A 12,729-nucleotide genomic window follows, 5' to 3' on the forward strand; every position below is an offset into this window, starting at 1 on the left:
AGGCCCTGCCGACAAGGGCGCCGCCTCCTGGTGGTAAGCGGTAGTAGGGCGCCTGTGGGTCACAACGCCACCCGGTGCCGGTTCTCGGAGCACCCGGATGGCTCTGTCCTTGAACTGTGCAAAGTCCAGATGAGGATCCTGTAAGGCCATTGCCCGCAACTGGGTTCGGTGGGCATTGCAATATAGTCCCTCTATAAATTGTTCGGTCAACAGCCTGTCCTCGTTTCCCACGCCGTCAGGGTCGGTCTGCTTAATGGCTCTCAGGGCCTCTTGTAGGTTTAAAGCATAGTCTCTTATACTCTCATGTGCTCGCTGTTTGCACCCGTAGAATCTAAGCTTAATCTCGGCTGAGGTGCGGGTATCAAAGGTGTCCTTCAGCCGGGTTAATATCCCTGCGACAGTCCTCCTCCCAGGTGGCCAGGACTTTACCTCCCTTTGGGCTGCCCCGGTTAGTTGGGCCACCAGGATGCTCACTTTTTGCTCTTCTGTGAGGGGGTACACCTGGAAGAGGCTATCCAGCTTTTCTCTAAAGTCATTCAGGGTATGTGACTCCCCTGAGTACTGGGGTAGCCAGGCTGCCCCCGGGATATAGGGCATAGTGAAAGGCATGACCGCAGCAGCGGTGGCGCTGGCGGTGGCTGCGGCTGTGAAGCTCTCCTCCGTATCCGACATCTTCCTCCCCCCTAGTGGACCGTGGCCTACCTTGCGATGATCCTCTTCCATAGGCCGCGGCTCCGCAGTGGATCGTCAGGGTCGAGGACCTTCCGTCGCGCTCCTGTGACGTCGGCGTCTGCTGGGCTCCTTCCAGGACCTTACGCAACGTCCGGACGTGAGGCGGGGCTTCAGTTCTCGCGGGCTTTTCGGAGTCCACGCCCCCCTTCTTCCCGCGCGGCGCCCTCAAGATGGCGCCCAATGGCGGGAAAACTCCACGGATGGCGGGAAGAAGGCAGAAGATGGCGTCCAACGGCGGGAAAACTCCACGGATGGCGGGAAGAAGGTAGAAGATGGCGTCGGATGGCGGGAATCTTCACCACAGGTAAGTTTAAAAGTCTCTTTTTCAGGCGCGCAGTACCCGGTGGTTGCGGGCACGGAATCCTGCCGACTACGCCAAAAGTTGACGCGCCCCTGGGCCTGAGTCGCGCAGCGTTGCGCACGCGGGAGCCTACCCGGAGCCGGATCTGATAGGGGTAGTAGTCTCGTGGCGGTGACCCGGTCCGTGCCCAGGGAGTCAAGCTGAGTGGCAGTTTTTAGCAGAAGATGGTACGGTGTTCGACTACGCCACCCGTTGAATGCGGCTATGAAGCCGCCGCTGCAGGGCAGACCGCTGAGGCCGGTGGTAAGGTCGTGCAGCATAGCTGGTAGAACCCCCAACGGGAGGGGTATGGCCTCAGGGCAACCGACGTGTTAGAAGGGGGTAGCAGGAACCACTCAGAGACGGTGCGGTGTAGTTCTGGGTCTTTACTGGTGACAAAGTAGACCCTCCCGGAGTACTGGCTAGCGATCGGGGCCTGGTCAGTCCGTGAGCTGATGGGATCTCCCCTGGCCAGGCGGAGTTGTAGGCCTCCCCAACTAATCGTACTCTTCTGGCTACCTTGCTAGAGGCGGGTAAAAGTAGCCCACGTCCCTGAGTGTACCGTGTGGTGCTCACCCGTATGGCCGGTGACTCGGGGCCTTTTGGTAGCTTCTGCTCCACGTCGCGGTGCTGGTCCCTTGCGTGTGACCGTGCCTTCGGGTTTCTTGGCCAGAGGACCTGAAATCCCCTGCCGGGCGGTTTCTGCTGCTGGGTAAGGATTAGTCCCCACAGCCTCGGACTCCGGGTCCGGTAAGAACTCTTCAATCAGGGCGAGCTCTACAGCTTCCAGCCCCTGACCTCTTTTAGTACAGCTCCCACAGAGCTCCTGATCTTTCTTTCCCTATAGCTGCTCCACTACAGACCAGACTGTGTCTCTGTCTGTGTTCTCTCACTCTACTCACTAACCCTGCCTCAGCCCCAGCTTTATATAGGGGAAGTTCTTCCCCTCCCAGGACTGGGCAGGAGGTGTGGCATGCATAGGATGTCTGACCAGGAAACCTCCCACCTGCTCACAGACGTAATATTGCTATCACTGTGGGAACCAGACCCCTGGGGTGCCACAGTGACATGGGGACAGAATGGGAGATGACATGGGGGCAGAATGGGAGATGACATAAGGGCAGAATGGGAAAGACAGGGGCAGAATGGAGAGACGACATGGAGGCAGAATGGAGAGACATGGGACAAAATGGAAGGTGACATGGGGACAAAATGGGAGGTGACATAGGGACAGAATGGGAGATGACATAGGGACAGAATGGGAGATGACATGGGGCAGAAAGGGAGATGACATGGGGGCAGAATGGAGAGACATGGGGACAAAATGGGAAGTGACATGGGGGCAGAATGGGAGATGACATGGGGGCAGAATGGGAGATGACATGGGGGCAGAATGGAGAGACATGGGGACAAAATGGGAGGTGACATGGGGGCAGAATGGGAGATGACATGGGGGCAGAATGGGAGATGACAAGGGGGCAGAATGGGAGATGACATGGGGGCAGAATGGGAGATGACATAAGGGCAGAATGGGAAAGACAGGGGCAGAATGGAGAGATGACATGGGGGCAGAATGGAGAGACATGGGACAAAATGGAAGGTGACATGGGGACAGAATGGGAGATGACATGGGGGCAGAATGGGAGATGACATAAGGGCAGAATGGGAAAGACAGGGGCAGAATGGAGAGACAACATGGGGGCAGAATGGAGAGACATGGGACAAAATGGAAGGTGACATGGGGACAGAATAGGAGATGACATGCGGGCTGAATGGGAGATGACATGGGGACAGAATGGGAGATGACATGGGGGCAGAATGGGAGATGACATAAGGGCAGAATGGGAAAGACAGGGGCAGTATGGAGAGACGACATGGGGGCAGAATGGAGACATGGGGGCAGAATGGAGAAACGACCAGCTTTTGGCCAAAAGAAAAGCTGCTGGCTATGTATATGATATGGAAACTGTTAGGCTATGTTCCCACACATTGTGTTTTTCACCATATTTTGCTGCAGATTTTTATGCAAATTTTCAGGTGCATTTTGCAGTACCAGCAAAGTCTATGAGAAACCAGAATTCTCTGTTCCCACATTTTATGTGCTTTTTTGGCTGCGTATTTTGTGCCTTGGTTGTGTTCTTGGAAAATAGAGCATGTCACTTCTTTTAGCATTTTTTCAACCATAGGAAGTAATGGGTGGTGAAAAAATGCAGGTAAATTTTTTCAGTATTTTTGATGGCAAAATAGAATGGGGTTCTTTTTTTTCACAGAACTTTATGTACATGCATAAATAGAGACAGAAGGACAATGAGAAAAATGCATCAAAAAATGCAGCAAAACCTGCAGATTTGACACAGCTGATTTCCTGCCAGAGATTAGTTTTGCTGCAGATTTCTGACTGAAAAAAAACACAACATGTGGGAACATAGCCTAAGGTTAAGTGCACACTGAGCGTTTTTGATGCGTCATAGTTGCGTTTTTTCCGTGTGGAAATGGACCAAAAACGCTAGGTAATCCATCTGCCTGCTAACGCCATGTCATTGCATTAAAATCTGCAGCATGTCCATTCTTTGTAGCATTTCTGCAGCGCAAAAACGCTCAAAGAATGGTACCCGGGCCGGGGAAGAAGACTACTTCTCCCATCATCCAACCGCCGCTCCTGCTGATAACAAAAAAAAAAAGCAAAAATCTATTTAAAATGAAAAAAATCCTTTTATCCTCACCTGTCCGGCGTCCTCCTGATGTCCCCCGGCAACGCGATCATCTCGGAGGCCGGCGGTACACTGACAGGAGCACGCTCGCTCCCAGCAGTGTACATCGCTGCTGCCAGCTGAGGTCACGCGAGTTCATCAGCTGAAGATCAGCTGAGAGCTCCGGGATCTCACTTTACAGCACTAGTGCTGTTTAGGAACATTCTCACGAATGTTCCCACGCAGTACTGTTGCAGTATGAGGTCATCAGAGCTGATCAGCTGATCTTCAGCTGATAAACTCACCTGACCTCAGCCTGCAGCAAAGCAATGTACACTAACAGGAGTGATTTTACACTCCTGTCAGTGTACAGTGCTGTCTTTTACAGCAGTCACATCGGTGATTGATGTGACTGCTGTAGAAGTGACCTGGATCGCCGAGGGACAATCTGGATTACGTTGTGACAGTGGACAGGTGAGGGATATGGTTGTTTTTTATTTGTGTTTTTTTCAGGAGACGAGGGCGTCGGGGATTGAGAGAACAATAAAAAAATTATTAAGACCATGTGTAATTTTATTTTAATAAAATACTTTATTCTGGCCGTGTCTTTATTGAAAAAGCGTCGAAAACTTTACTACGGGGTTACTAACCTGAGCTTCATGTCAGCCACCAATAAAGGTGGTATTACCCCATTACCCCACTCCTCACCGCTACACGGCAGTGGGAAGAACGGAGGCCAAGCGCCAGATTTGGTGCATCTTATAATATTAGCCGCGGAGGGGGCTAGTATCCATGGCCCTTCCCTGGTTATTAATATCAGCCCACAGCTATCTGCTTAGCTTTTTCTGGGGGACCCTATGTCAATTTTTTTCTGGGGTCCCCCTGTAATCTAGCCAGTAAAGGCTAAGCAAACAGCTGCGAGCTGTTATTAATAGCCAGGGAACATTTTTGGCTAATGGCCCCTTCCCCAGCTACTAATATCAGCCCCCAGCGGTCGACTTTCCCTCTGCTGGTATTAAAATGACGCAGGAGCCCACAGCATTTTTTTTTTAACGCTATGTCCCCACAATCTGGATTTAGCAGCGCTTTGGATGCAGCATATTTTTGCTGCATCCAAAATGCTGCTTTCTATTTAGCGCAGGTTAATTTACATGTGTTCACTTACCCATGCAAATTTGCCGCATTCAATGCATTCTAGTGGTCAAATTTCTGTTGTGGAGACTAGCGACTCTGCAAGAGAATTTGACATGCAGCGGTCCTAAAAGACAAGTGGCATGTCAGTGTCTATGTGTGATCCGCAGCCTCAGATGCACGCATAGTGGACTTGGGATTTCTAGAGATCCCATCCAAAATATTGTAATATCTGGACGCTGTGGGTTTGACACTGCATAAACACGCAGCTTCAAACCTGCCACTCCTGACCGTTGCCACGTACCCAAACTCACCCTGCTGCATGTCAATTTCTGTATCGGACACGCTAGTCTCCGCTGCGAATTTTGAACAATTGAAGTGTCATTATATGCGGTCAATTCGCCTGTATTGACAACAAAAGTGCGGAATTAGAACACAGCGTTTTGTACGCAGTGAAAATACGCTGCATCCAAAGCGCTGCTTATTGCTGTTTGTGAGGATGTAGCGGCTAACAAAACAGCTATGAGCTGTTATTAATAGCAGGGAAAATGTTTGCCTAATGGCACCTTCCCAGGCTAAAAATAGCAGCTCTCAGCTGCCCCAGAAATGACTTGAATGGAAATGCTAATGAGATTGAGTGTATGGGATTAGCTGACACCTAGCCCTTTTGTTTGGTGATGACATGGTGTCAATCAGAGCCTTTCATTACTAAAAGCAAATTAAAGTAAAGTAAAGAGTTAAATAAACACACACAGAGTAAACACTTTATTTGAAATATAACAGACATATTCTTTAATCATTTAAATTAACCAATATACTCACCCCAGGTCTGACAGTAATCCAAGGGTTGAAGCAATGTCCCACGTTTCTTTTTTCAAATATCTTTATTTAGCTCCAAAAAGCATTCATTTATGTCAAAAAACGCATCCAAAAACGAATTAAAAACGCATAAAAAAAACAAGTTAAAATCGTCGCATAACACACGTTTTTTCTGCAGTGTTTTTCCTGTGAAGAGATGCAGAAATGCTGCAGAAATTTCTGCATTCAAATCCTGAACGTACACACATAGCCTTAATGTGTGATTGGTAAGGATGTGGTACAGAAGTGGAGTTTTTCCAAGAGTGGGTGGTGGGACTATGGAAGGTTCGATGGGTGGAGGCGGAACTGGGGTGGAGCCTGGGCGGAGTATCAAGTGACCCAGAAATTTATACGGCCGTCTGACTGCACCCTAAGTCTATGTGCGCACGATCAGGATTTGAAGCAGAAATTTCACGAGCGTTCCTTGATGGGAAAAATGCAGTGCGTTTTTGACGCATTTTTGATGCTTTTTTTATGCGGTTTTTGAAGCGTTTTTGTACATCAATGAATGCTTTTTGGAGCTAAATAAAGTTATTTGGTGGGACATTGCTTAAACCCTTGGATTACTGTCAGAACTGGGGTGAGTATGTTGGTTAATTTAAATGATTAAAGAATGTGTCTGTTGTATTTCAAATAAAGTGTTTGCTCTGTGTCTGTGTGTTTATTTAACTCCTTACTTTACTTAAATTAGGTTTGGTCATGAAAAGGTCTGATTGACACATTGTCATCACCAAACAAAAGAGCTAGGTGTCAGCTGATCCCATTCATCCAATCTCCATTAGCATTTCTATTCACGTATTTTATGCGGCAGTTGTGAGCTGCTATTCTTAGCATGGGAAGGTGCCATTTGCAAACATGTTCACTGGCCATTAATAGCGACTCACAGCTGTTTCGCTAGCCACTACGTCCTCACAAACAGCAACAAGCAGCGCTTTGGATGCAGCGTATTTTTGTTGCATCCAAAATGCAATGTTCTAATGCTGCACTTTTGCTGTCGGTACTTGTGAATCCACCGCATATAATGACACTTCAATCGGTCAAAATCTGCAGCAGCGACTAGCGTGTCCGCTGCAGAAATTGACATGCTGCGGGTGAGTTTGGGTACGTGGCCACGGTCAGGAGCCGCTGCAGGTTTGAAGCTGCGTGTTTATACAGCATGAAACCTGCAGTTTCCAGATGTTACAGCATAGTGGATGGGATCTCTAGAAATCCCATGTCCACTATGCATGCATCAGAGTCTGCAAATCACCCGTGAATACTGACATGCAGCACGTCTTTCAGGACCGCAGCATGTCAAATTCCCCAGTCTCCACAAAAGAAATTTGACCACTAGAATGTATTGAATGCGGTAAATACGCATGGTTCAGTGAACACATGTGGATTTACCTGCGTTCAATAAAATGCCACGTTTTGGACGCAGCAAAAATATGCACCCAGAGCACAGTTACGTCCGGATCGTGGGCACAAATGTGAAAAAAAATGCTGTGGGCTCCTGCGTCATTTTTATAACCAGCAGAGGGAAAGCTGACTGCTGGGGGCTGACATTAGTAGCCGGGAAAGGGGCCATTAGCCAACAATGTTCTCTGGCTATTAATATCAGCCCACTGCTGTTTGTTTAGCCTTTACTGGATAGATTACAGGGGGACCCCAGAAAAAAATTGACGCAGGGTCCCCCTATAAACTCTAACCAGAAAAGGATAAACAGACAGCTGCAGGCTGATATTAATAGCCAGGGAAGGGGCCATGAATACTACCCCCCTCCACGACTAATAATATCACCCCTCAGCAGTCCCAGATATGGTGCATCCATAAGATGCGCCAGATCTGGCGCTTAACCTCCGCTCTTCCAACTGCCGTGTAGCGGTGGCGAATGGGGTAATAGGGTTGGGGTTCACATCAGCCTTTTATTGGCGGGTGACGTGAAGCCCAGATTAGTGATGGAGGGCATCTATAAGACGCCCCCATTACTAACCATGTAAGTAAAGTTGTCGCCGCTTTTCCAATAAAGACCCGGCCAGAATAAAGTATTTGAATGAAATAAAAAACACATACTTTTTCAAATAAATTATTGTGCGCTCAGTCCCCGAACTCCCTCGATCTTCGGTAAAAAAAGTAAAACAACTATATCCTTCACCTGTCTGCCGTCACGACGTAGTCCACAATTACCGCAGTCACGATTGTCCCTCGGCGATCCGGGTAACTTCTACAGCAGTGACATCAGCAATCACTGATGTCACTGCTGCAGAAGACAGCAATGTATACTGACAGGAGTGTCTCCTGTCAGTGTACATGCTTCTGCAGTAGTGAGGTCACTGGGGTTCATCAGCTGAAAACCAGCTGATCAGCCCCGGTGACCTCAGCATCAGTACTTGTGGGAACATTCTTCATTCTGCAGGGCAGCGATGTACACTGCTGGGAGCAAGTGTGCTCCCAGCAGTGTACCGTCGGCCGCCGGGAGGATGACATTGCGAGGACCGAGGCCCAGGAGGACACCGAGGGGCGCCGGACAGGTGAGTATAGTGTTTTTTTTACTTTTTTTCCCACCACGCGCAGTCCTGGCTCTGTTGAGGAGACTACTGCTCCACTCACCCTTGCCGCTCTTGCTGTTATCAGCGGGAGCGGCGGTCGGATGAGGGGAGTAGTAGTCCTCCCCAGCCGACCCGGGTACCACTCGCAGCGCTTCCACGGCCCATTGACTTTAATTGAACTGCAGCAAATATGCAGATATAAATATACCTGCGGATTTGCTGTGGTTCAATTAAAGTCAATGGGCGGGAAACGCTGCGGGAATGCTGCATACAATGGACATGCTGCATTTTAAAACGCAATGGCAATCCTGAGCGGAAATTTTCGTATCATGTGCACAGCACATCAGGATTGCCATTGCAATAGCTGTCAGATCGATTACCAAGCGTTTTTGATGCATTTCAGAGCCAAAAAAACGCCGCGAAAATGCATGAAAAACGCACTTTTATCCTCATTCATCCTCTTTGGGAGCTTCCAGAAAAATCCAAGTGCAGCCACTAAGGGAATGAATGGATCAGTGGTTGAGTCATACATGATGCTCCATACTAATGGAGATAAAATCTCCACATTCTACAGATCGACTGGGTCCCAGCAGTCAGACCCCCACCAATCAATAACTTATCACTTATCCTTAGGCCATGTTCACACGTTCAATATTTGGTCAGTATTTTTTCTCAGTATTTGTAAGCCAAAGCCAGGAGTGCAACAATCAGAGGAAAAGTAGATGATAGAAACCCTGTCACCACTTCTGCATTTATCACCCACTCCTGGTTTTGGCTTACAAAGACTGATAGTGTGAATGTGGCCATAGGCTAGGTGATTACATGTTTTCACCGTAGAACACCTCTAAGTGCATATTTGCTACTGTGTAATAATCACAGGATGGGGAGGGGGGGGGGGTTAAACATCTAAGTATTTAACCTCTATAGGAAATCAAGAATCTTCCCCTTATTGATATCAGAGAAAACAAGTGACCTCCATACACAACACAATCCCACAATCCACTATACTAAAATCAATAATACCACATACAAGGAACAAATACCGCCACACCGTGACCAGACTTCATATTATCACCACACAGTGACCAGATAATACCAGAAACAAGGGATAAATACCATCACACCATGAACAGATCACATATTATCACCACAGAGTGACTGAATAATACCACATATAAGGAACAAATACTGCCTCTCCATCACCGGATCACATATTACCACCACATAGTGACCAAATAATACAAGGAACAAATATCACCACACCATGACCAGATCACATATTACCACCACATAGTGACCAAATACAACAATACTGATCATTACACAGGGGCTCTGTATATAGTATACAGTGTATAGCATCAGTGTACATACAGTACATTGATCACCAATGACATTATGCACAGTCGCTCTGTATATAGTGTCAGTGTACAGGTAATATAGTGATCAACAGTGCAATTATACACAGGAGCTCTGTACATAGTATATAGTGTATAGTGTCAGTGTACAGATAACACACTGACTCACCAGTGACTTCTGTAGTTGAAGTCCTTCATCTTCGCTTTTCTTCTTCATCCAGTGCAGACCACCCTCACTTCTTCTAGCCAGGACTCTGCTGAAAATATAACACGGTTATCTATAGCTGATCACTTCTACAACACATTCCCCACTTTTTTCCCTGACTTCTACACTACGTCAAATGAAGAAAAAAAGTGACATAGTACCGCCCTGTACAGTAACAGGATCCCCCTTTTGTTACTCCCCACCATGGAAGACAGTATCCTCAAAAGTAAATTAAGTTACAGCAGTAATAATGTTTCCTGATTGGCCCATACAGTAATTATGTCACCCCTTTATGTAATAAGGTCCCAGATCCTCGTCCTCTTTATTTAGTGTCCCCATCCCAGGCTCCTATGTTGTCCCTGTCTATGTCCACTTTAATAATGTCCCCATCCTGGGCCCCTTCCAGTAAAAATGTCCCCATTCTGGGCTCCTTCCAGTAATAATGGCCATACGTAGTCTTCCATACAGAATAATGGTCCCATATAGTCCTCCATACAGTATAATGGCCCCACATAGTCCTCCATGCAGTATAATAGGCCCCACATAGTCCTCCATACAGAATAATTGACACCACATAGTCCTCTATGCAATATAATGGACACCACATAGTCCTCCATACAGTATAATGGCCCCACATAGTCATTACTGTATAATGGGCCCCACATAGTCCTCCATACAAATTTATTGACCCCACATAGTCCTCCATACAGTATAATGGTCCCTACATAGTCCTCCATACAGAATTATGGGCCCCACATAGTCCACCATACTGTATAATGGGCCCCACATAGTCCTCCATACAGTAAATTAGGCACCACATAGTCGTCCATACAGTATAGTGGGCACCACATAGTCCTTCATACAGAATAATGGGTCCCACATAGTTCTCCATAGAGTATAATGGCCCCCACATAGTCATCCATACAGAATTATGGGCACCACCAAGTCCTCTATACAGTGTAATGGGCCCTACATTGTCCTCTATACAGAAAAATGACCCCACATAGTCCTCCATACAGAATAATGAGCCCCACAAAGTCCTCTATACAGAATAATAGCCCCACATAGTCCTCCATACAGTGTAATGGGCTCCATATAGTCCTCCACACAGTATTATGGCCCCATAGATTGCTCCATACTGTATTATGGCCCCATAGATTGCTCCATACTGTATTATGCCCCATAGATTGCTCCATACAGTATAATGGCCCCATAGATTGCTCCATGCTGCATAATGGCCCCATAGATTGCTCTATTCTGTAATGGCTCCATAGTTTGCTGTATAATGCCCCCCTAGAATTCTCCATAAGTATAATGGGCCCCATAGATTGTTCCATACTGAAATGGTCCCATAGATTGCTCCATGCTGCATAATGGCCCCATAGATTGCTCCATGCTGCATAATGGCCCCATAGATTGCTCCATATTGTATAATAGCCCCTAGATTGCTCCATACTGTAATGGCCCCATAGATTTCTCCATGCTGCATAATGGCCCCATAGATTGCTCCATGCTGCATAATGGCCCCATAGATTGCTCCATATTGTATAATAGCCCCATAGATTGCTCCATACTGTAATGGCCCCATAGATAGCTCCATACATCAATTGCCTCATAGATTGCTCCATGCAACATAATGGCCTCATAGATTGCTCCATGCTGCATAATGACCCCATAGATTGCTCCATACTGTAATGGCCCCATAGATTTCTTCATACTGTATAATAGCCACATAGATTGCTCCCTACTGTATAATGGCCCCCTAGATGGCTCCATACTATAATGGCCCCATATATTGCTCCATGCTGCATAATGGCCCCATAGATTGCTCCATGCTGCATAATGGCCCCATAGATTGCTCCATATTGTATAATAGCCCCTAGATTGCTCCATGCTGTAATGGCCCCATAGATTGCTTCATGCTGCATAATGGCCCCATAGATTGCTCCATGCTGCATAATGGCCCCATAGATTGCTCCATATTGTATAATAGCCCCTAGATTGCTCCATACTGTAATGGCCCCATAGATTGCTCCATACATCAATTGCCTCATAGATTGCTCCATGCAACATAATGGCCTCATAGATTGCTCCATGCTGCATAATGACCCCATAGATTGCTCCATCCTGTAATGGCCCCATAGATTTCTCCATGCTGTATAATAGCCACATAGATTGCTCCCTACTGTATAATGGCCCCCTAGATTGCTCCATACTATAATGGCCCCATATATTGCTCCATGCTGCATAATGGCCCCATAGATTGTTCTATACTGTAATGACCCCATAGATTGCTCCATACTGTAATGGCCCCATATATTGCTCCATGCTGCATAATAGCCCCATAGATTGCTCCATACTGTATAATGGCTCCATAGATAGCTCCATGCTGCATAATGGCCCCACATGATGCTGTAAACTCTATAATGGCCCCATATATAACTCCATACTGTATAATGGCCCCACATGATGCTACATACTGTATAATGGCCCCATATAGTGCTCCATACTGTATAATGGCCCCATATATTGCTCCATACTGTATAATGGCTCCATAGATTGCTCCATGCAGCATAATGGCCCCATATAGTGATCCATACGGTATAATGGCCCCATACATTGCTCCATACTGTATAATAGCTCCATAGATTGCTCAATACTGTATAGTGGCCCCATAGATTGCTCCATGCTGTAATGGTCCCATAGATTGCTCCATGCTGTAATGGCCTCATAGATTACCCCATACTGTATAATGGCCCCATAGATTGCTCCATGCTGTAATGGCCTCATATATTGCTCCATGCTGTTATGGCCCCATAGATTGCTCCATACTGTATAATGGCCCCATAGATTGCTCAATGCTGTAATGGCCACATAGATTTCTCCATGC

This window comes from Phyllobates terribilis, unplaced genomic scaffold (assembly GCF_046119375.1).
Source record: "Phyllobates terribilis strain yellow unplaced genomic scaffold, ASM4611937v1 Scaffold_37__1_contigs__length_12642776, whole genome shotgun sequence".
NCBI lineage: Eukaryota > Metazoa > Chordata > Amphibia > Anura > Dendrobatidae > Phyllobates > Phyllobates terribilis.